Raw genomic sequence first — 25,976 nt, 5'->3', positions numbered from 1 at the left:
CTATAAACGTAGCCACAAGCCCAGTAAGGGGAAGTGTGGATCGGGGACCACTAACTACTTTGCTATGTTAATTTTATTAAACACTTTATTGAATAAATTAAATTAAAATACAGCATTATCTCCAGGGCGTTTACATACTTAAAATATCCCAAGATGCTTCGAGTTTTATGTAAAATATATGTGAAAATAATTTTAAAAACATGTATATACAGCAAAGCAAAACAAAAATCTATAAATAAATTAAAAGTATTTTTTTAATTACATTTTTTAAATTTAAATTTTATATAAATAAAACAAAAATTAAAGTATCAGATGATGAGTGCGGGACAAATCTAGAATGCACCTAAAACAGAAGACAAAGAAAACAGCTTAATAAAATGCATATGCGGGCGAGTTAATAAGGTTCTCCCTACCTTATTCTAAGTGTAGAACGCCCACTTTTTTCCGACAATTTTTCTAATACAAGTCGGTTGTTCCCTCATAAGGAGTGGGGGACCAAAGTGTAATCATTCAAAAACAAATTAGACGGGGATGGGAAAATTGGGAATGGATGTTGTCTTCCAAAATAAATGGACGTAGAATGGTAACATACCGGGGGCAAAGTTAAGGTTGGAATAGGAATCTTTTGAAGCTGTCCCGAAACCAATTTAAACAGGGACAGGGACAACATTCATACTTACTTGCGTCTAGAACTTATAAACCTTTTCACTCGAAGTGGTTCCTCTATCTAACCCTAATCCAAAACGATCTTTGACCTTAACCTTTTCAAATCGCATATGATCTTTACTTTAAGCATCAGCTTTAAGTAAGCAAACAGATCCCGATCAGAAGCAGATCAAACACCATGGATTGCATCAAGACATGCTGTCCACGTCACTATACTAGCTACTGATACGATCATTAGAAACGCCATTTGTTTGTCCCTTGTTAACGGCAGGTTCATGTTGTCAATGGTGTATACTAATCAAGGGGGAACTGAGGGTTCGAAGTCGATGCGGGGCGTAACCTCTCTGACGGAATTACATAGCCTCTGAAGTCGAGAGAAAAAGAACTATGCATGATCCGTTGTTTCATCCTACGGACCGCGCTATCGGACTAGCTGAAATCACCTGAAAGTTTCCGAACCCTCGACAAGGTTTCCAACCGCAGGCCATCAGACCTGCATTGATAAAAAGTTGCCCCTGTGACGTTTTCATACTCAGCGAGCGCCTACGGCACCGCTTTCATGCTGCATCTTGAGACGCTCACGGCTATACTATCGACGTATGCAGACACCCTGACACGTTTTCCATCAGGTAGATCAATACCGTGCAGGATGTGTTTCGTCGCATCGTACGTTAATCTGTGAAGAAAGAACACTTACGCCAGGACATAAAGCAGACGCGACAGAAAACAACTCTGACGATCCGACCGAGAGACCCTAAACGACTACGAGAGCCTACCGTTAATCTGCACCACTACCGTCGGTCCGAGATACAGAACAGAGATCCACCTGCGAACGCCCAGACCAATACTTACAGTCTCTATAACAGATTCCAAGAATCCATGGTCGATCTTATCGAAAACTTTGGACTAGACTAAATTGATCAGCGCAGCTTTTCTGTCGTCTTCTATCCCCTCTATGGTTGTGCGCACAAAGAGCAAGTTGTTTTAATTTGATCTCCCTTTCACTACGGAGTTCTGATTCAGTTCGACCAAGTCGCATATACAACCCTGCAGACGGTTTACAAGAACTCGTGCCAAAGTTTTCAACTTTGTGTTTAGCAGAGTGATGGGCCTATAATTATCAAAGTCCTTCCCAACATGCCGATCACTTTTCTTCAGTAATGTGACCCCTTGTTTGGTAACCTGCCCAGGGATAGATCCCTGAACAATCCAGTCAGTAAACACATCCTTCAGAAGAGGAACAAAAATAGGCGACAATCTCAAATACATTTCGGAAGGCAGACCATAGATCCCCGAAGATGTGGGAGCTTAACTCACCAGAGAGTCTCGATAACCGGCCCACTAACTCCCGCTGAATTGGTATCGTTATCTGTTCCCGGAGGTCGACTCTCTACTGCAAAGATGCGTTAAACTTCCAGTGTCCAGCCAAAGTTGACCTATAACTTAATTTTAAATAAAGCATAACTAATGTATAGTCCGAATGATCGAGCCCGTGGAACATGGAACAAGATAGAAAATCTACGTCGTCTCTTCTAACTAACATTCTGTCCAAATAAGTCCTCCGACAGAACCCCGAACTATACATTATCTATCTTGGGTCCAGAGTGGCACACCAGTTCCCCGTAAACACCTCGCTCCAGACCCGAGAGAAGCACCCCCACACGCAGAAAAAAGGAAACCATCTCGCTAGCGATATTGGTCGCATGAACTGCCGCAATCTGGAAATTACCGCTTTTAACGATAAAATCAACCACGACCAGCCTTCCCTGAGCATTCGCGTAAACTACGTCAAGGGGTCCGTCAGTTTCCTGTTACTGCCGGCACGACATATTTTGGTATTAGTTTGGATGGGGTTCCAGGTCAAATGCGTCATACCGTAGGCCCAACGTCTCTTCTTCTGTCTGAGTTTCAGTTAACTCCTTCGAAGTGCATTTAGGTATCCCATTAAAGTGTTACTTATGCGTGTAATGTGGTGATCCTGTTCTTGATTGTTTCCTTGCTCCCAGAAAGTACTATTATCTTTGTGCATGTGTGGGAATATTTTTATCCTAGCATGTAATTTTTCTTGGGAACAGCTGTCTTTTCGGGTTGTATCTGTTTTGGCAATAATTCGTCAAAGACTGGCCGTATTTTTCTCACGAACATTACTTCCACCCGAGAATGTGGGATGGTGTATTCTCCTTAGGCGTTATGCGGTACACCTGAAGAAATTGTTGCAACGCTTTTTCGGATGGACTGCCTCTTGGCTCCTTCAAAGCACTCTTCAAGATGTCCACAAATCTTTCAGCCAATCCGTTAGAAGTCAGAACTGTGATCTGGTCAATTTGGAAGTCCTCTCTAAACTTTTAAATGTTCACGGATGTAAACCGTGGTCTGTTATCTGACTCTAAATAGTCGCCCACTCCGAACCGTGCGAATAATTCATTAAGAGTTATTATAGTAAAGTAAGTAGTTGGGCTTGTAAACATAAAAACTTCAGGTCACTTACAGAGATTGTCCACTACTATAATGTAGTACTGTCCATCAAGTGGCCCTGCGTATTCTACTAGCAAAAAAGTTTATACTTTAATACTTTTCTCTCGTTTTTCAGATTGCTCAATGTAACAAAAAATTATACGTAATACAGGGCACCCCAAAAAACGGGCCCCAACTCTTATTAGCCCCCGTCTCTAAGGGTTTTGTCGAAATGAAATGAAGTCTTGGTCATAACTTATTATATTCAAGAATCGTATCAAAACACAAGGGTCTTTGCCTTTTGACTTCTCCGTTGACTGTAAAATGCCCAGAAAAACAATTGAATGCCCTCTGTTTTTGGGGGTCAACCTGCATGAACACACATCTTTCTTACGTCGTCTTCAAATCCCGTCTCTCATCCAAGTAGCTTACTTACAGTATCGAGAATTACTTAAAAAGATTAGCATTCATAGAATTGATTTAAAATACATTTGTTATATTTCTTTGTTTTATTATATTATATTTATAAATCAATTAATAAGATATTAATCACATATTTTGTGAATTTAAATAAATTTCGATAACATTCAATCGAACAAAATGCTTTAAAAAATAAATGGTAAATGATAAAATCGCAAAATTTAAAACAGGATATAAGGTAAATCTATCAATCACATGACTTTTATCCTCTAATAATTATATATCCACCTTCTAATCATAGAACAACATTTCTCTTTTACCGAAATAGTTTTATTCATATCGTATACTAAACTGATAAAATTGTATATATAGTCGCTCTGATGATTTTTTTTTTATCTCACGATAAAAATAAGAGATAATCAAACAATTACGTTTTTGATTCAAATTCGTCTGTATATTTTGTTATTATTCACATTCTTTTGTTATTATCTCCTCTAAGAAAGTTATTTTCACGGTCAGATTTCTCAATCTATGGTATACATTCGATATAGATGGTGCATAGCATTGCGTTTACATTACTATGACTAATAATCAGGTAACTAAGTGAAACTGTTAATAAAAGCTGAACACAGAAGTTAAGTATGGGCAAGGTCATTGTCGTATTTGTCAATAGCTGGTTGTTATATTTTGAACAACCAAAACCGACATTTTGTATGACCTTGAAATTGGTCATGAAAAGTTTATCAAAGTCAAAATTTTAGCGGGACTTTATTTTTCAATTTGTATTTAATTCGATGTATTATTCTGAAATAAGTAGCTATATGCAAAATTTGTATCTAATAAGTTTGATAGTGTTTGTGTTATTTATATTTCCATGGTATGGGTTTATGCTAAATGAGCAAGTAAGTCTTAGATATCAATTATATCCATCCTTACGTTATATATATATATATATATATATATATATATATATATATATATATATATATATATATAGATAGATAGATAGATAGATAGATAGATAGATAGATATATTCAGCCACTCTGATGAGTCGTGGACGACGAAACACGTGTCAGTGGATAATTATATTTTAAAAATAATATATATGTCGCTCCCCATTAAAAGGGGGTACCAGATTGGTCAATGGGAAAATTATTCCCAACAAGCATTTAGGTAAAAATGCACTTTCGTATAAATACTTGAATTTATTCAAGAAAGTATCGCTAACAAAAACAAATAAAAACATCTCTCTCCCCCTCTCTCTCTCTCCTCTCTCTCTCTCTCTCTATATATATATATATATATATATACATATATATATATATATATACATATTATTTTAAAAAAAGGCGACTAAGTAAATAAAAAAAAATATTAACCGTATTTATCGTTTGAAAAACAACAATAACAAATCTCTCTCTTTCTTTCTCTCTCTCTCTCTCTCTCTCTCTCTCTCTATATATATATATATATATATATGTATATTTTTTACACAGTGGTCATCACTTATCAAGGCCCGGAAGCAACTCAGGGATAAGGGTTATTGCAAGTACATTACGTTAGTGTGGAGGTTTGATGAAGTGTTTACTTAAGCGGGCGGTTCATTAGGAATTTATAAACGTTGGACTATATATATGTCCTTGCGGAGGATTTATGTTGTATTCCATATACGTAGGCGCATTATACGCATATGTGTACTCATATATGTATGTATTATTAAATAATGATCTAAAAGTCATATTTATATTATTTATTGTTTACTCCAATACAATGCTTGATCATTAAAAGTCGATGTAAATGATATAAATATAAGAGAATCATTCAGTGTTCTAATTGGACATCGACGAATATATTTAAACATGAAACCTACGCACAGATGCATACATTTTATCTGATAATTATAGTTGAGAGTATTTATTGGGTATGTAATAGATTGTTTACTCATTAAATTCAGTTTCTTCTCATTACAAACCTTTAGCGTTGCGGTTGTTTTGATAGACGAATACACCAGAACATATGATGTCTGCGATAGCGAACATCGCCAATACGTAAGATCGAAGAGGTTATGCATATGAGAAATATTTTAAACAGGCAGTTCATAACATATAGTTCTAATCGATAATAACGTTCCGAAAATTATTTTGAAAATAGCTACAATGATAAATTTGAATACTTCGATTATTTGTAAAATATGATATTTATGTTTATATATGTATATATGCGTGTATTTTTACGTATCTGTGTATGTGTACATATATATATATGTGTTTGTATATGTATGTTTGTGTATATATGTATATGTATATATATATATATATATATATATATATATATATATATATATATATGTGTGTGTGATCACGCATGTGCTTTTCCCCCATTTACGTATGTGCATTTGCTGTACATATTTATGCGTGTGCTTATATTTGTGTGTTACTTATTAAAAATGTTTTTTTTTTTTTTTTTTCTATTATTTAAGTTACTTACTTAAGCCTTCACCTATTTTATTTTATTTCACTAAAATAAACCTGTAACGTATAATTTCTACCTGCCCGGCTATTTATTTATATATATATTATATTTAATTATATATATATCATTACACTATCAAAATAAACCTGTAAAGTATAATTCATTAACTTATTTTTCCTTTTCTTTTTCTTTCCATTTTATAAACAATAAATATCTTTCAATCTCTCCCCGCCCGGCTAAATTACTTTAAACCCCATTTTCAACCCGTTCCTTCACCTATTTTATTTTATTTTATTAAAATAAACCTGTAACGTATTATTTCTACCTGCCCGGCTAATTTATTTATTATATTTAATTATATATATCATCACACTATTAAAATAAACCTGTAAAGTATAATTCATTAACTTATTTTTCCTTTTCTTTTTCTTTCCATTTTATAAACAATAAATATCTTTCAATCTCTCCCCGCCCGGCTAAATTACTTTAAACCCCATTTTCAACCCGTTCCTTCACCTATTTTATTTTATTTTATTAAAATAAACCTGTAACGTATTATTTCTACCTGCCCGGCTAATTTATTTATTATATTTAATTATATATATCATCACACTATTAAAATAAACCTGTAAAGTATAATTCATTAACTTATTTTTCCTTTTCTTTTTCTTTCCATTTTATAAACAATAAATATCTTTCAATCTCTCTCCGCCCGGCTAAATTACTTTAAACCCCATTTTCAACCCGTTCCTTCACTAACATTAACTTTCCAACCTGTTGCCATGGTGATCCTTTAAATTAACTGTTACTTATGCCGTTATCAACAAAAGCAGCGTCTTTTAAGTTTAAACTGTTAAAAAACACGTATATAAGAATTTACACATAATTAATATTAAATTATAAACCCCTCTCTTTTTTTTAATACACTCCTACTACTTTAAACTCCAACGTCCTCTCCCCACCACTCCCCCTTCTTTTCTAACTCCCCTTTATCTACGATCTTTCCATTTTTATTTGACTTTATAACTTAGTCCATCTATGAATTCTGATGATGCTAGTTGGATTTTTCCTCTCTTTGAGGATTTTCCTCTAGTTGAAACAATTTGTAAACTCATTCTGGACTCACAGTAATAAATTTCCTATATACTGCTCTGACTACACATTGAGCACTTTAGTCCGGTTTTTTTTTTTACCACTGGTAAATAAATATATATATATATATATATATATATATATATATATATATGAACCAGCTATATCTTGGAGAATATGCTTGTAAATCGAGAGAATTACGGCAGATTTATAATAACTCTCTTTCTTTCTCTCTCTCTCTCTCTCTCTCTTTCTTTCAGTCTTTCAATGTTTCTCATTCTCTCTCTCTCTCTCTCATATATCCTTTTCGCTCAATCTCTTTCTATTTATATACATATATAGCGTGCCAGGAGGCTATGAAAAAAATCCAATAAAGTGCTCGATGGTGGATGTGAGAGCTGAAGATACTATATTTATTACGGCACTATATATACATATTTTAAGGTCGTACGGGCGGTTTAATTGCACTGAATCAACATTAAAAGGTTGGAAAGTGTCAGCGAAAACTCATCAGCGACATTGAAAACTAAAAAATGCAAAGTGAACAATCGGAGAAAAAAGTGTTTAAATATTATATATATAAAATATTTAAACACTTGTTTTCTCTGATTGTTCAGTTCATATATATATACATATATATATATATGCATATTTATGTATAAGCATATACATATACATATATATATACATATATATATATATATGTAAAAAAAGAAAAAAATTAATGTAAATATTAATGTGAACTCTCTCCCCTCTGTTAAAAATTGTCCGCTTACCAAATTCTTAATAAGCCACCACGTGGCCATGGCTAATAGTAATAATTGAAAGCGTATTTTTTATAATGCAATTTTCAGAAAGAAATAGAATATAGTAAACCAAAACAATTCCGTGATATTAAATAACATTTGTATCAATAACGATATTCCGCCTTAATATATATATATATATATATATATATATATATATATATATATATATATATATAAGCGTGTATATATTTGTGTGCGAGCGTGTGTTTAAATATTAAACAAGTTATATTAACCTTGGATTTCCAGAAACTATGCTATTAAATTGTAAATATTTAAACAAAAATCTGCGCCAATATTGCTAGTTTAATATTGCTGAACTTTATTTCAGGAGACGTTGATGAATGAGTTTGCTATAGACATAACCCGAGAATATTTTCGTTTATTTTTTTCTGAATATTAATATTCAGTTTGCCAGCGCAATCGTCTAAAATTTAATTCCTTTGTTTTTATAATTGATTGTAGTCGAGACGAAAAATTTTGAACATCCTCCAAAACAAAATTGTATTTATAATGCAACTATTTTTAGGAATCAAATCATTTTACGGTCTGCTGTTTTTAGATTAGGGTCGATTATTATATTTCATATATTTTTTAAAATAATATTTTAGATTTAAAATAAAATTCTTGCTGCTTTTAACTCTTTTATACAGATGAATATATCTCGGCTCAAAGAAATGTATATTGATCTAAATAAGCACCCTCAGAATAAACAATCTTTTTCCAACGCAAAACATGTGTATTAATGCGAACTACGCAGCAATGTTGCGTTCTGGTGGCGACACTATATATTGCTTAGGTATTTTAAACATTTCGCACGCAGAAACTTGCCGAGATGCTTGTAAAAGGTGATAGTCGGTAAGTGATAGATCTAAGAAGTATAGCAGATGAGGCAGAGTTTCATTGTCCAATTCTGGCATTGTCGTGATAGGGAATTGGAACTTTTCATTTGACTAATGCATGCTGTTGTGGTCGAAGTTTCTGATGCATTTGTTGAGCTTATTCCTCTATGGTAATTGTTTCGCATTCATTCAACAATCTGCAATGGATGAGCACTGTCGCGTACTAGAATAGAAGATAACATATTATGATGGCGTTGCTTCTGGGTGCCGTCCAATTCATCAGGCAACTATTAATAAATATTTTTTCTCAAGTGGTTAGAAATCATCGTATACATTACGTCTCATTAGAGGAAAAATATAGAACAGTTATGCGGGGATTGGCTCTGACTAAGGCTATTAATTGAACGTTGTCAACACCCGAGGGCCGACTATTACGCTCATCATCTTCAAGGCTCTCGTTGCCGATACGAAATTTCTTAAAAAAACATCGTGCTGTGTGTCCAGTAGTAATACATAGTCTAAACACTTCATTGATATTGTTAGCGCGTTTAACAGTGTTCAGCCTAGCTTTAATAAAATTGAATTAAGAAAATTGTGCGAATTTTCTATCTTTTTCATATTGTCTTAAACGTTCTAAAAACAATGCAATTGTTTAAAAACGAGTGAAGTTCACGATTAGCAAAAACACTCTTTAAAGCGATATATAAAGAAAAGGCATTAAAACGAACACTTAAAATACTTCATTTACAATCAAAATTAAAAATTCTGCAAGACCGTTTATGTTCACCGTTTATTCTATATATTAGTTTCATTGCCGAAATTCCCCCTGGATTAAAGTACTGTAGGATTGCGAAAATAGATAACACATACAAATTTACAATGTCTTGAATATTACCCACTTTCTTCTATAACTTAAAAACAAATTTTTAGACATAGTTATTCGCTATATTAAAAATCCAACGTTTCATTCGAGGAGGAACATCATCACAATACCACTATTATTCGGGGAAGTACTTACTATTTTCCCTCTAAATCTGAAGTTCTCCTGTCGCCACCAATCATCACGGCGAAGAAACATACATATTATAACTATATATTTCCTGGCACCCTTCGAAACTGAATCATAAACTCATAGACGTACCATTACAATTCACTTTACTACTTCAAAAATAATAATGTCTTTCTTCCAAAATGTTAACAATTCCCATTGTCTGAGCTCTAATTATTCTCATATTGCGAAATTCTATTCGTCTCTCTCTAAAAAAAAACAGTTATTACATTTTAAAAGATGGTGTCACTAAGAAACATTATCTGGCCCAGCGATGGACCAGATAATGTTTCTTGTCTATTGTCTATAAAATATATATGTTTATTAATATTGCAACACATAAAATGTTAAATGTTTATAAAAATTCCCTCCAAAAAAACAAACTTTACGGAAAAAAATACGTACACCTATTTATATCTTAAGTAAAATAGCACGCCCATGCTTGTGTTTGATTTAGCTTGGATACGGAAATAAAAAAAATAAACTAACTTACGTTTTTACATGCTTTGCAGTTGGATATGTTAAATGTTATGTAAAATGACAAATTATTTGGAGAAAATTAAATATATAGATAGATATTCAGTAAGCTTACAATATATTTACATTTTCTAATATTATATCTCATAGAATCAGTTTATCTCTCGAGAAAGGTTTCTGTTATAGAGCAATTGCTCTTGACATATGAAAGGTATTCGATAAGGTATGGCATAAAGGCATACTTCACAAGATTTCCAGCTACGGTATACTGGAAATGTTTTCTCAGTTATTAAATCATTTCACTCTGATAGGTTAATAAGAGTAGTTGTTCATGGGAAGAAATCACAAGTCCACAGTATTAATGGTGGAGTTCCGCATGGGTCCATCCTTGGCCAACTTCTCTTTCTGATCTACATCGTTGATCTCCCAAAATACATACTTAAATCATTGGTTGACATTTATGCTTGTGACACTACCATCTATGGCAACAGATTAAGGGCCGTAAATAACAAAGTTCTCTCTAATTCTCTCTCCTCTGATCTTGAGCGCGTTTTACATTGGGGGAAGAGGTGGCTGGTTACTTTTAATGCATCTAAAACCAAGTTCATATCTTTAGATAATTAACGCCCTGATCCCCATCTGGCTTCAATTGAAACGGATGGCTCTCGTCTTGAGGAGGCTCCATGTTTTGACAAGTTTCTTGGATTGACTTTTGCTCCTGATCTGAAATGAAACACGCACACTAAATCTGTTGCCAAGGTCGCTGGAAAAAAGGTAGGATCGTTCTACCGCTCCAGTAGATATCTCATTACTGATGCAATTCTTTATCTACAGAAAAGCCAAGTACGTCCACAGATTGAGTACTCTTTCCACATCTGGGCAGGAGCTGCTAAAAACAACCTATTCTACCTTGACAGAGTACAAAATAGACTCCATAGCTTAGTGCGGAATGCCCATTTTCTCTTCCCTGCATCCTCTCTAAGACAGAAGAGGCATTGCAAGCTTGTCTTTGTTTTATCGTTATTTACATGACAAAGGATCAGCTGAGCTCCAAGTTCTGGTCCGCACTCGCTAATCTTTCACGAAAAACAATCGTCTAGCTAAAACCACTGTCAAATAATTACATGAGAAATCACTTACATTTCTATTTCCTGCGAAAACTATTCTTTTTATTAACTTATATATTATTGTTTCGCATGCATTTTTGATATTTTCAGTACTACAACATAGCAAAAGCAATATCAAAGGGTCACAGAAGAGATGTTGCGTGTTTGTCTCTGCTTTATCGTTATTTTCCTGGCAAGTGTTCGACTGAGCTCCAATCTATATTTCCTCCCTTCGCCAAACTTTCACAAGAAACAACCGTCTAGCATAAGACACTATCAATAATTTCCCCCACTCTTTATCTGTGCCTAATCCAAAACGTAGACGCCATGAATAAAGCTTCTTTCTTAAAAGTGCAGCCTATAGAATTGCCTTCCGTTTCCCTGCTTTCCAGCTGACTACAATATGGTTGTCTTCACGTCTAACATAAACCAGTTTTTGATGAGTCGTTCCATATAAGTTAACAAATTTACCGAATTTCCATTTACTAACGAGTACTATATTACCCAATTGTCTACTGTACACTCTCTAACCCTTATCCTTGAATGACTTCTTGGCCTTGATAAGTGTTGATGCCTATGTAAAAAAAAAGAAAAGAATCACATATTTTGCCTATTATGTTTTGTGTGTTTTCAGCCACTGCAAAAGGGTGGTCGGGTGCAATATATATATATATATATATATATATATATATATATATATATATATATATATATATATATATATATATATATATATAAATATATAGATGTTATTTGTTTTTGTTTTGACGATACATTTTGAATGAATTCAAATACGTACGAAAGTGCATTTTTACCTAAGTGAGAGTTGGGAATAATTTCCCCTTTAACCAACTTGGTAGCCCCACAGTAGTGTGTGTATATATATATATATATATATATATATATATATATGGGTGTGTGTTTGTGTGTGTGTGTGTTTGTATGTGTGTGTGTGTGTGTGTGTGTGTGTGTGTGTGTACAGGTACGTGTACGTGTATGCATGTACTTATTTGCGTGTCTGGGCTTTATGCAATCTCTATGCTTGTTAATTTGGCCATATCACATTAAGTTGTGTGTCCTTATTATTTGTGTGACTAATTTAAACAGATTATCTACTTTTTTTTGTTCAGCGAGTCTTTCTTACTTCTTCTTATTATATTTTCCCGTTTTTTCTTCTATCTCACCCTTTACAGCCATCCCCAGTCTTTTGTTTTTCGTTTGGGTTTTTGCTCTTTTTATTTTTCTCTTTTAACATTGCATTTTTCATTATATTTTACAACAATTAATTTGGGCTTCATATATTTTCTAATGATATCCTGATGACGGACTTTTGGAGTAATTTTATACCCATCTTTTTATCGTAATATGAACTTCATTTTCATATTCATTATAAGTTGAATACAAAATAAAGCAGTCCTTAAGTGTTATAAAGGATCTTATGATGTCTTTTTTTTGCTGAATCTATTATTTTCCGACTTGTACTGTGTGTATTAATATAGTGCATACGTATACACAGTGATTCTGTGTGTGTATATATATATATATATATATATATATATATATATATATATATATATAGGTATTCAATTATTATAGTAAAAAAAATCATTATGACAGCCCCTTTAAGAGACTCGTTTCTTATCGTTGAGCACTTTCAGTTGAATTAAAGTCGGTCAATTTAGCTCTTATGCTTAGATCATTGTATAACGATTAGATCACTGACGTAAAGAACATTTAAATTTAAAATGCTTAAATTCAACGTTATTTATCGAGGTTAATGGTAGCCGGATGGATGCGGTCTTTGGTAATCGAGCCAGAGATGGCTCGTGTTTCCGAGTTCGGGTCTGTCGACTGGTGCTAATCGTGACACCTTGCACTGGAGATTCCCGAAAGGATGAAACACTAGTGTCTGTATGTATTTAATTATTATATATATATATATATATATATATATATATATATATATATAGTGTTCGTCTGTCTGTGTTTATCTGTATACAACTCATTTACAGCCAAAATTACTGGATCGATCATGACCAAAGCTGGCACGGTGATGGTCCGTTACGTAAAGGTGGTGTACACCATTTTTCAAGGTTAAGATCACAAATCAATGTCATAGCCTATGCATACATACTTCCTTACAGCCCACACCATTGGACCGATCATAGTCGAACTTCGCGTGATTGTAATCTCTGACCAATGATGATGCACACTATTTTTTATAGCCAAAGGAAAATGTAAACGTCGGGATTTTGTTTTCCCCTTCTTTTACTGTCTATCTTTCTCTCCCCCTCTCTCTTTATTTATATATATATATATATATATATATATATATATATTGAGAGAAAAAGAGAGAAGAGAAAGGGGAGGAGCTCATTTGTTCTTGAATATTGCCATTACTTAATGTAGAACTAGAAAATGAAAGCATGAAGACAGCTCAACGGTGAGCTGCACGAAATGGCTTTTATGCCCGGCCAAACTCAGACGTTCTTTGCAAACATGAGCGCCACTAGCATGTAATATGATGACGACCGTGTCCAGGTTGGTTGCCCTAAGACACCTGGCGTATCGGACACTGAAAATTCCAGGGCCCTTATTGCCATTGACGTTCATATCTGTAGTAGCCTTCATTGAAGGTTTTAGGCTACAGAGAGCCTTTTCGTTATTGAGATACACACTGATGGTAAAATGTGTATTCCATTGCATATTAAGTAATGTCTGCGCTCGAAACTTTTTACGCTGAAGAAAAACTTTGTTTCAAGCTCATTCCAATCTCTGAACAACGGCCACATTTAACCAAAAATAGATCCTAGTAAAGATCATTGGATGCAGAAGGCGTCGAAGGGTTTATATCGGGGGGTTTCTTTCTCCCAGAGAGTTTGCTTTCACAAATGCTTACGGAGGCTCTCTCCCCCCGTCCCCCATGTCATGGTATTCAAGGTCTGGTGTGTACGTGTGTTAAAATCACACTGATGTAATAGCGTCATACTTTGCTTCTCCCAGACGAATCACGTGGGACAACTGCCAAGCAGACAATGTTCTTATGAACGGCGAATGTCCTGCGTCCTCTAATTGCCTTCTGGACACAGGGTCTTTTAACCAAAGTCTTACGGTGAGGTAACCGTGACAGAAATTTCCAGAGAAGCTTAGGACCTGTAAGTTCCGGCATACATACCTCGCCGGCGTGTGGAATATACTCTTGTGCCTAGTAACCTTAGTCCCAGACAAAGAACTATCTATCTATCTCTATATCTATATATATGTATGTATGTATGTATGTATGTATGCATATTCAAATTTATACCAGCTCTCGCTTTCATAGGGAATTCTCTAGAAAACAAATGGTTATACTTATTATGTATATATATATATATATATATATATATATGTATATATATATATACATATGACTACTTAATTTAATCACATAAATTAATATACGAACGCATTATTTTATGCGTAAATTTTAAGTATTTACTTCGACAGTACTCAATAGATAGGTAGAGCTAGGTAGTTTGATAGAACAATCCCTATGGCAATTAAGCTTCACAGAATATTCTGCGTATTATCAACGCGTGGATGAAACGCGGAATACTCTGTGTAGCTTGATTGCCAGATATATTTTTATAACTTAGTATATATATATATACATATATATATATATATATATATATATACACGAGCAAAAAGTTAATAAACATGTTAAAAAACACTTTGAAAAAGAGTTAAAAAATATTTAATCTAAAAAGGAAACACTTGATAAGTAGATAGTCCTTAATCCCTGGAGTTTCGAAGAAATACTTTCCTTCTCATAAGAGGGTAGGAATTAGCAAAATGCGGGGTCAGATTTTGCATACAAACGTATTTGATGAAACAACAAGTCAAAGATCTTACTTGATAGTAAAAAAGTGAAGCAGAGGGAATACGGTGAAGAAAAGGGTGATTACACGTGAATGGATAGTCTGGTGAAAGGTAAATAATCCAATGACGGTAAAATCCAAAAATGTAACTTCAAGAAAGTTAATTGAATTTCCATTTGCACAAGTAAAATCAAAGGAAAATCCCGTAATTTGAAGATAGTCCAAAATAATCCAGAGGCCAAAATCCATAGAATAATTAACAAATATGTACAAGGGAAAAAGGGGGAAAAATCCAATAATATTAATAAAAGAAAAATAAGATATGCTTATCACACTGCTGCCAAGGCATAAATATAAATTAGAAAGATCAAGGAAGAATAAGAGGAAAAATTAAATTGTGATAGAATTAAATATAAAATAGAAAAACAAATGCCAAAATGACCCAGACAGGAAATGTTTAAAGACGCGAAAAAATATACAGGGCAAAATAATATAGGTCAACTAAAATATACAGGTTATTACTTGAGAACATGTCAGCAAGAGTTGTTAAAAGACACATGGATGGAATACTGTTGCCACATCTGGGCAGGAGCTGCTAGTAAGGACTTGTCCTGCCTTGATAGAGTTCAAAATAGACTTCGTAGCCTCGTAGGAGATGTCCTTTTCTCCTCCTTGCAACCTCTATCTCACAGAAGAGATGTTGCGAGTTTGTCTCTGATGTATCGTTATTTTCATGGAAAGTGTTCAACTGAGCTTCAATCTATGGTCCCCCCTCGCCAAACTTTCACAAGAAACACTCGTCTAGCTGTAAACACTATCAATAATTTCCCCCACTCTTTATCTGTGCCTAAACCTAAACGTAGATTCCATGAACAAAGCTTCTTTCTTAGAACTGCACGCCTGTGGAATTGTCTTCCGTTTTCCTGCTTTCCGGCTGACTACAATATGGTTGTGTTCAAGTCTAAAGTAAATAAGTTCTTGATGAGCCGTTCCATATAAGTTATTAAATTTACCAAATTTTCATTACTAATGATTACTATATTGACCAATTTCTACTGTACACTCTTTAACCCTTATCCTTGAGTGGCCTCTGGGCCTTGATAATGTGGTGATGCCTTTGTAAAAAAATAAATAAATAAATAAATGGAAAATAAATAAATAAATAAATGAATTAATAAATAAATAAAAGATAAATAATGAATAAACAATAAATAAATAAAGAAAAAATCAAATATAAAATAAAAAATAAAAATTATTTGAGTGGAGGGGGTAGCCGGTATCTGCAAAATCAAGAAAAAAATAAGAAAGTAATTCAGTTCATTTTTAGAATTTATTATATTGTTACTTTGCGGGGAAGTAATTATAGTTATAATTTCGGTTGTGCAGAGGCGACATGACTTTGAGACTGGAGTACAGACTTAACTTTTTTATGATGGTCCATTTAATTGAGAAGGGGGTTAGGGTTAGGGTTAGGGTTAGGGTTATTAAAGTTAAGTTTTTTAATTAAAGTGGTTAGAGAAGTTCCTTGATTATTATTAGATTTATGGTTGTTAAAAGAAGACATGTGGTTTGATATTCTTTTCTTAATTAATGTTGAAGTAGCGCCGATATATGTATGTACTTTATTAAAAGCTCGAGGTCTGGTATTAATATTAATTTGCTTATTTGTATTTGTTAAATTGTTTGAATTTTGTTCATAGTGTTCAACAAATGGTTGGACAATGATTGTATGGGGACTATTTCGGAGGGGATAATGAGTGTTGTTAGTGTTAGGATGGCTGTTAGAATTCTTCTCCTTCTTCTTCTCCTCCTTCTTCTTCTTCTTCTTCTTCTTCTTCTTATTATTATTATTATTATTATTATTATTATTATTATTATTGTGATGAATTAGCCATTGTTGAATAAGAAATCCTGATTGCATTTTTATTGAAAATAGAACTATATCTGTGTGGGTATTTGTAAAAGTTTTGTACAATGTTGAAGAATGGGTGGGTTAGAGGTATTGCAATTAGTATTTTGGTTTGGATTATATATGTAGGCTGGTTCATGGTTATTGATAGCGGCAGATCTTGTTATTTGAACTGGTTTCTTACGAGTCATATTGTGTGTGATTGCATATTTAAGGCGGCCTGCAGGAGGAGCGGAATTGTTGTATTTAATCTTTTCCTTGTGTCCTGAGTTCTATAAGCCATTTTTATTTATTTTATTATGTATCTATATATGTATATATATATATGTACACCCCCATATATATATATATATATATATATATATATATATATATATATATATATATATATATATAAGGGATGCATTACCCAGACGCAGAATTTTCTTGATAATCTAACAACCAGGACAACTTACCTTAAATTTTTACCATCTGCTCTTTTTAAGGACGGTTGTTTTCCCAAATGTACTTTTTATGATCATACTATATCTTTTTTATTTATTTAATGCTGGTATTTTCCCTTTCCTGATAAGAAACATATAGCTTTGAAATACCATGGTTAAATATGTTTTACATTCATTTTCATCGCTTTCCATACTGATAAACCTTACAATATATTGTTTTATATTAACTTTATTCTTATTGTTATCATTATTATATGAAAATTGCCCATCTTAACCTTGTAAAGAAACTTTAAATATTTTGATTATTTTGTCTTTGTTAAAGAGTATATTGTTTGACTTCATTAGTGAGGGAAGTACGTTTGGCTCGGTAGGTGGGATTTTCATTACTATTAATCTATATAGTATATATTAATTTATCGAAGCATTCAGTTTTATAATTGAGGAGAAATGATTCTTACTGACATTTTTATTGTATGGGTAGGTAATAAATCTATCAGTGTCGGTTGTAATTTCTATATCAAAGAAGGGAATAGTTTTATTTATATGCATTTTATACGTGAAATTTAGTACTGAATAATTTTAAATGCTGTTTTAATTTGTATTATTTCATCTAATTTTTTTTAATAGAAGTATATCATCGACATGGCCAAATAAATGCCTGGTTTAGGTATGATATTAAAAACGTTAGTTTCCAGTTTGGTCACAGACAATTCTAAAAAAAACTGAGCTAGAGCAATAGACATCGGCATGACTAGAACCAGCATTTCTCCCCCGAATAGTGTAATTTACCAACATGACACACGATATCCCCCAACCCTTATTTAGCGATATACTTATTAATACCACCGCCATTTTATCCGACTTATGCTGTGATCTACGCATCGCAATTAATGTATGAAAAAACAACCATCAATCATGCTCAATATGCAGTTGAAGGAATGCTTTTAAGTGATTTAAACGATTTTAAAAGATTCTAATCGTCTTTTCCATAAACTCACTTACGTGATTGTTTATTTTTCCTCACTCGATTTACGACGACTTTTGGAAGTTGAAAACTTTCAAGAATGCGGCAAATTTCTTTTGAAAAGTTCTACAAAAATATATAAAATATCTATTAAAAATAAAGTGCATAAAAGTTCAATAAAAATAAAATGCATAAAAGTTCGATCAAAAATAAAAATTATAAGTTTTATAAAAAATAAATGTATAACATTCTAAACAATGTATCGAAGTTCTATAAAAATAAAATTCATAAATGTTCTATACACATATAACTTATAAAAGTACTATAAAAATGAAATCTATAAATGTTCTATAAAATGTATAAAAGTCTATAAAAATAAAAATGCAAAAAAGTTTATATAATAATAAAATGTATAAAAATACAATAAAAACAAAATGTATAAAACTTTATGAAAATATAACATATAAAATTAAATGTATAAAATTCTATAAAAATATAACGTATTACACATTTAAAAATTAAATGTGTAAAATGTCTATACAAATAAAATGTATAAAAGTTCTATGAAAATAAAATGCAAAAGGCTTTATATGAAATAAAATGTATAGAATTACTATAAAAAATTAAACGCATACACTTTATATAAACTAATATATATAAAAGTTCTTACAAAATAATATTTATAAAGTTCTATAAAATACAATGCATAAAACGTCTAATAAACACAACATGCATAAAAGTGTTATAAAAAATAAAGTATACATGTTCTATAAAAATATAATATATAAGAATTCTATAAAATCCAATGTAATTTCCTATGAAATAATATGTAAAAATGACTATGAAAATAAAATGCATAAACGTTCTATGAAAAATATTATGTATAAAAGAACTATGCGAAAATAAAATGTAGAAAAGCTCTATAAATTAAAATGTGTAAAATTATATAAAAACGTTCAATAAATAATAAAATATATAAAAGATCTTTAAAAATTAAATTTATAAATATTCTATAAAATATAAATTATGCAAGTACTATAAAAAATTAAATGTATAAAAGTTCTATAAAAACAAAATGGATAAAAGTTCTATAAAAAATTCATAAAAGTTCTATAAAATATGATGTATAAATGTTCTATAAAAATGAAATCTAAAATATTTGTACAAAATGTATAAAAGTTCTATAAAAAGAAAATGAAAAATGAAACACTCTACAACAATAACTCCTGTAAATGTTTTATAATAAAAAATATCAAGTTCTATCAAAATATAATTTATAAAAAGTGTTTAAAACAACATACAAAAAAGTTCTATAAAATAAACTATATAAATGTACTATAAAATATAATGTATAAATCTTCTATAAAATTTCATATATTCAAGATGTCTATTAAAATGATATGTATAAAAGTTCTATAAAAATGCATAACATTCCCATGAAAAATATAATGTATAAAAGTACTATAAGAAATAAAATGTATAAAAGTTCTATAAAAATATAATATCTATAAACGTTATATAAATAATAGCATGTCTAAAATTTCTATGAAAAATCATAAATATTCTATAAAAAATATAACGTATATAAAAGTCTATAAAACAAAATTCATAAAAGTTATAGAAGAAATAGAATGTATAAAAGTTCTAGAAAAATAAAATGAATAAAATATCTATGGAAAATATGTTCGATAAAAATACTATAAAAATAAAATTTAAATAAGTTCTATAAAAATCAAATGTGAGAAGATTCTATAAAATATGTAAACATGTTCTATAAATAATAAAATGTATAAAAATTTTATAAAAAAATGTATAAATTTCCTAAAAAAATTATAAAATATAATAAAAATAAAATGTATAAAAGTTCTACCAAAAATAAAATCTATAAAATACGTATGAAAAATGAAATGTAATAAACTTTTATAAAATAATATGAAAAAAGACCTATGAAAAATATAACCTATAAAACTACTATAAGAAATAAAACGTATAAAACTTCTATAAAACTAAATAGTGTAAAAGTTCTATGCAAAATGTAAAACAGTTCCATAAAATACAGTGTAGAAAAGTTTTATTAAATTAAAATATGTAAAAGTTCAATACTACATAAAAGTCCTATGAAAAATGAAATATATAAAAGTTCTGTAAAATGTACGAAGGTTCGATAAATATAAAATATATAAACGTTCTATAAAAATTCTTACATATTCTATAAAAATATAATGTAAAACAGTTCTATAAATGTAAAATGTATAAAGGTTTAAAAATATGCATAAAACTTCAATGAAAATAAAATTTATGGATGTTCTGTAAAAAATAAAATGTATAAAGTACTATAAAATGATATGTATAATGTGTCTATGAAAAATAAAATGCATAAAAATTCAATAAAAATAAAATGTACAAAAGTTCTATAAATAATTAAACGTAAAATGTCCTGTAAAATGCACAAAAGTTCTATTATAATATAATGCATAAAAGCTCTATAAAATCTAAAATGTATAAAAGTTCTATAAAAATATAATGCACAAAAAGTTTCATATAAACTAAAATGTATGAAAGTTCTATGAAAAAGAAAATGTATTAAAGTTTAATAAAATATAATGTACAAAATTTCTAAAAAGTAAAATGTATGAAATGTCTACAAAAAGCATAACGATTCTAGAAAAGAGTAAATGTATAACACTTCTATTAAAATAACATGTATACAAGTTCTATAAAAATACATTTCCTAAGATTTTTATAGAAATTCATAAAAGTTCTATAAAATATTATGTATAAATATAAAATGTATAAAAGTTCTATAAAAACGTATAAAATTCCATGAATTATAATGTATTAAAGTTTTATAAAAGTAAAATTCATAAAAGTTCTATGAAAATAATTGTATAAACATCTATAAAAATGGATAATATTTCTATAAATATATAATGTTTAAAATTCAATAAAATACACACGTTCTCTCAAAATAAAATCGTGTATTTCTGCTGTACTGGGAACATTTTATTATACCGATCAAACTATGATTATATTTATCTGTAAGCTCTTGCCATCTCTTGTATAAAATAAAAATAATATTGCATTTCCTACTTTTTCTGGTCTTACTGAACATGGATTTCGAGCGGTATAAAACTTCTATAAAACTGTACAAATCTTTATAAAAGAATGGATAAAAGTTCTATAAAAAATGAATAAAAGTTCTATACAAATTATAGGTTCAAATTTAAAACATTTTTAGGTATAAAGTCCAATCCTTAGTACAGGCAAATACATGCTCTCTCCAATCGTGTAATTTTTCTTGATTGAGAAATTTATATTGATCAAACGAATTTTGACTATAGTAATCTGTAAAAAATGAGATAATACATAGGATTATGGTCTCGGAATTAGAAAATTAGTACTAATTCTTCTTTAAAAGTAAATGATGTACCATCAAATAGCATAATAAACGAAAGTGACTTGGGGATGTAGCACGATATTATACTTAATAGAATAGCCGATGAATTGATTTAAAAAGACATATAAAAAATCGCCCATAGTAATATAATAGAAAATAAAATTAGTTATAAAATTCGTATTTATGCAGACAGATATCCTAAAGCAGTCAGATTAGTAATATATGAGCAGTCAGATTAGTAATATATGACATTATTCTTCTTATTTTTTTACATGGGGGTCACAACTTATCAAGGCCCGAAGGCCACTCAGGGATAAGGGTTATTGCGTGTACATTAATCAATGAGATAGTATTGTAGTAATCATTAGTATTGGAGATTTGATAGAGTGTGTTACTTATAGAGGCGGTTTGTCGGGAGTTTGTTTATGTTGGACTTGAGGACATGCAAGTTCTAGTCAGGTGAGAAACAGGCAAGCGGCAGAGAGATCTACTGGCGTGCAGGTCTAACAAAGAAGCTTTGCTCATGGAATCTACGTTATGATTTAGTCACAGATAAAGAGTGGGGAAAATTATTGACAGTAGTTTCAGCCAGACGGGTGTTTCTTGTGAAAGATTGGCGAGGGGGGACGAGAGATTAAGCTCAGACGAGCACCTGTCATGGAAATAACGATAAAACAAAGACAGGCTCGCAACGTCTCTTCTGTGTAAAAGAGGTTGCAGGGAAGACAAAAGGGCACCCACCCCCACTAAATCACGAAGACTATTTTATACTGTGTCACGGCAGGATATGCTGTTTTAGCAGCTCCTGCCCAGATGTGGCAGCAGTACTCAATCCAGCACATTACATATATCGCCGTGTGATTTCAAACAACAATACAGTGAGTCAGTGAGGATAGCATACAGATATAAATTAAATGTATGAGTGCACCAATTTACAATACTTTACCGTCAATGAAAACTGTTTAGGAAGAAACTGAAGAGCAAACATACATTAAAAAGATTCATACTTTTTGATAATATTCGATTCCTAATAAGTGTTTTTTTTTCGTCTAGAAAAGAAAGAAAAAACCCAGATATTTCCGCGATTCCAGTACAAATAAGGTGACGCAAAGAATATCTTTGCCGCACTGTCGTCAGTTAAGATCAAGCAGAAACGGTCAGGAAATACATTTATCTAAAGACTAAAGACAAATCTGGACTTTCACCGCTTAATACATTTATTCATTCAATTGCTTTTCATTCATTTATGTATTTACTTCATTACAAACGTCTTTATTCTTATTCTTTTCTGTATTTTTGTATTTTTCTTCTTGTTTATTTAATCTCTCCTTCGCTTCTAGATCTTCGTTGCACCCGGACAGACTGCTTGTTTAGGACGATGTCCAACCAGGTAAAGTAAGGCGATAAATCACATACGAATAATTATACCGAGTCGTGTTTTTGCCGGCGATGAATCTCCTTTTTTCTCACAATGATTAATTGCCAAACTATAAGATCTGTTTTCTTATGCATCGCGTGCGTTAATACTAATACATATATACACAGGCACATACAATCAATAAATACAAATCAAAGTATACGTATATAATGTCTATCTTTTAGAACTCAATTTATATACAAAGAGAAGAATAAGTTCTCAGTGAGCGAGACAGTCGGTGCGTACATAGACGAACACACAGTGAAGAGATTCAAGCAAATACACTCATACGCAAATAAGTGTATATAGACACATTAAGCTTGTGAAATCTACTTAAATATAAATGGCATTTTGTGTATGTGTTTGAGCTCAAAATAGGATCCTGATTTTATGATATTTTACACAAATATACGCTCTCTATCTTGGAGCGTTCTTAATCTTTTTTTTATTTATCGGAATGTTTCTGATAAGCATCGGTAATCGAAAACTCCGATTAAAAATCGAACTGTTCGATTTAGAATAATGTTAATACCTTAAAAAGCCTAACATCACACGTGAATATAAGAAGCTTAACCCCTCCACAAACAGAAGGTCACAGCGTATAATTTGAACAGTAAGTTATTTGATAAGACAGTAGCGCGTTTAAAACAAATGCTTCTAATTAAAAACACAACTGAAACATGATACACATTCTTGCATTTTAAACTTTTATTCAAGCCATTGTATAGAAATGTTTTTTATAAAACCTGTAAGTTCTTTGATAAGACAGTGGCGCGTTCGAATGAATGTTTCTGTTTGGCGCAGAATTGAACCATGATGTTTGACTTGAAGTTTATACTTTAATTCAATCCATAATCTGTATACATATTGAAATAGAAAAGATAATTACTACGCAGTAAAAAAAAAACGTAATAGCATTGCCAGCCCAGACGATAGTTATTCATTCAATATGACCAGACTACTAAAAATATCAGTCTTATATTATTTTCAAGCAAAGTAACATTAAAAAATAAGGCGCAATTATCGCTGGTAGCACAATTTTCCCTCATTAATTTTATGTCTTCCTCCTCTCCTAACGTAACCGGAAAGTATTCGTGAAATATCACGGTGTTAACAACAGCACCGTCCGTGCTATTGTTTTACTAATGTACGTTTGTCAATATCACTACTGTATACTGCACTTTAAATATCGATCTCTCCCGCCACAAGTTCCGGCGAATTTTTCACTGGATTGTTTCGCCAGATTTTAACATTAATGAAAGCAGCGACTTTAAAATGATTTCGAGATATCGCTAAATCTAGGCGTTCATGGTTCAGAAATATATTATAAGATACTTGGAGAGTTACACGAACGAATTCTGTCGACATAACAGAAACTTTTTGTGCATGATTTATTCAGTTTTGTATTGCACCTACTTATCCGATTCTATTTGTTTGTAAGGAAAATATAGTCAATACGATTTTATATAGGAATGCTGATCGTGTCCTTTAGGAAGGTGTTTGGATTTACAGCATTTGATTTAATATTTTATCAAGAGAAACTTCTAAAACAATATCGAACGGGTTGTATGATTTTTATTCACTTCTTATACTATGCGACTTGATTATCATTTACTATATAAAATAGTATTCCAACTATTCCCGCTGCTAAAGTTACTGGTTTACAAATTATTGTTATGAATGTTGCATTGCATACATAAAACACACATGCAATATATTTCTGACTATTTAACTAGGAATAAAGTGTAAACTCTCGTGCCAATATTTAGCATCTGTTCTTGTACTACCCTTCATCTTTGCTCACCTTTCTCGGTAACCATAAACATTTACCTAAATATTTTTAAACTGATATAATTTGATGTTTAAATCAGTATATAGCGTTTATCTCCTGGTAGAACAAAGAGAATCAGAGAGAATTAACTTATGTAAAAAAAATAACACCAGATATGCACAGTATTTTCATTTATTTATTCATAAGTATTGTATTAGGATGAAAATTCAGTCTTCATTATAAAAAAAAACATGTTCTCATATTTTTGTAGATGCTTACAACAAAAAGTAAACTGAATAATTGGAAAAAAACAGATTTTAATTTAAATACCCTATCTCGTTTATTTATTAAAAAGTTTAAAAATAAAAGCCACCTACCCATAAAAGACGCACCTGTCATTACGAATACAGTATTTGCACATTTTGAATTATAAATGTATTATCTTACAAATCATATCACATACCAGCTGTACCCGGCCACGCGTTGCTGTGGCTCAGATGTTAAAATGGGGGGGGGACAAACCAAAAAAGATAAACTATGTGTCTTAAGTTTATGTTCTACATATTTGTGGATACACAATATTTTGAGGTGTTCCTTTTTCTGTGCAGATGTACAGATTGTCTGATTTTCTTACTGCAGAACACGCAACATATACTTGTCCATGTAAGCAGCAATCATGGTGTAAGTCCCACAAATATAAAATTGTCCATGGATCTTGTTAATGATTATTGCAAACGACAAGCGAATATTAAAGAGCAATATTAAAATTTCCGTTTAAATAATTCAACGCACATCCACTGGCCGCTCCGCCCGTGTTTTATCAAACATATT

This window comes from Euprymna scolopes, chromosome 14, assembly GCF_053919585.1.
Source record: "Euprymna scolopes isolate OS-2025 chromosome 14, ASM5391958v1, whole genome shotgun sequence".
Taxonomy (NCBI): Eukaryota; Metazoa; Mollusca; class Cephalopoda; order Sepiida; family Sepiolidae; genus Euprymna; species Euprymna scolopes.
The sequence above is the reverse complement of the archived record's forward strand: the minus strand, read 5'-3'. Positions refer to the sequence as shown.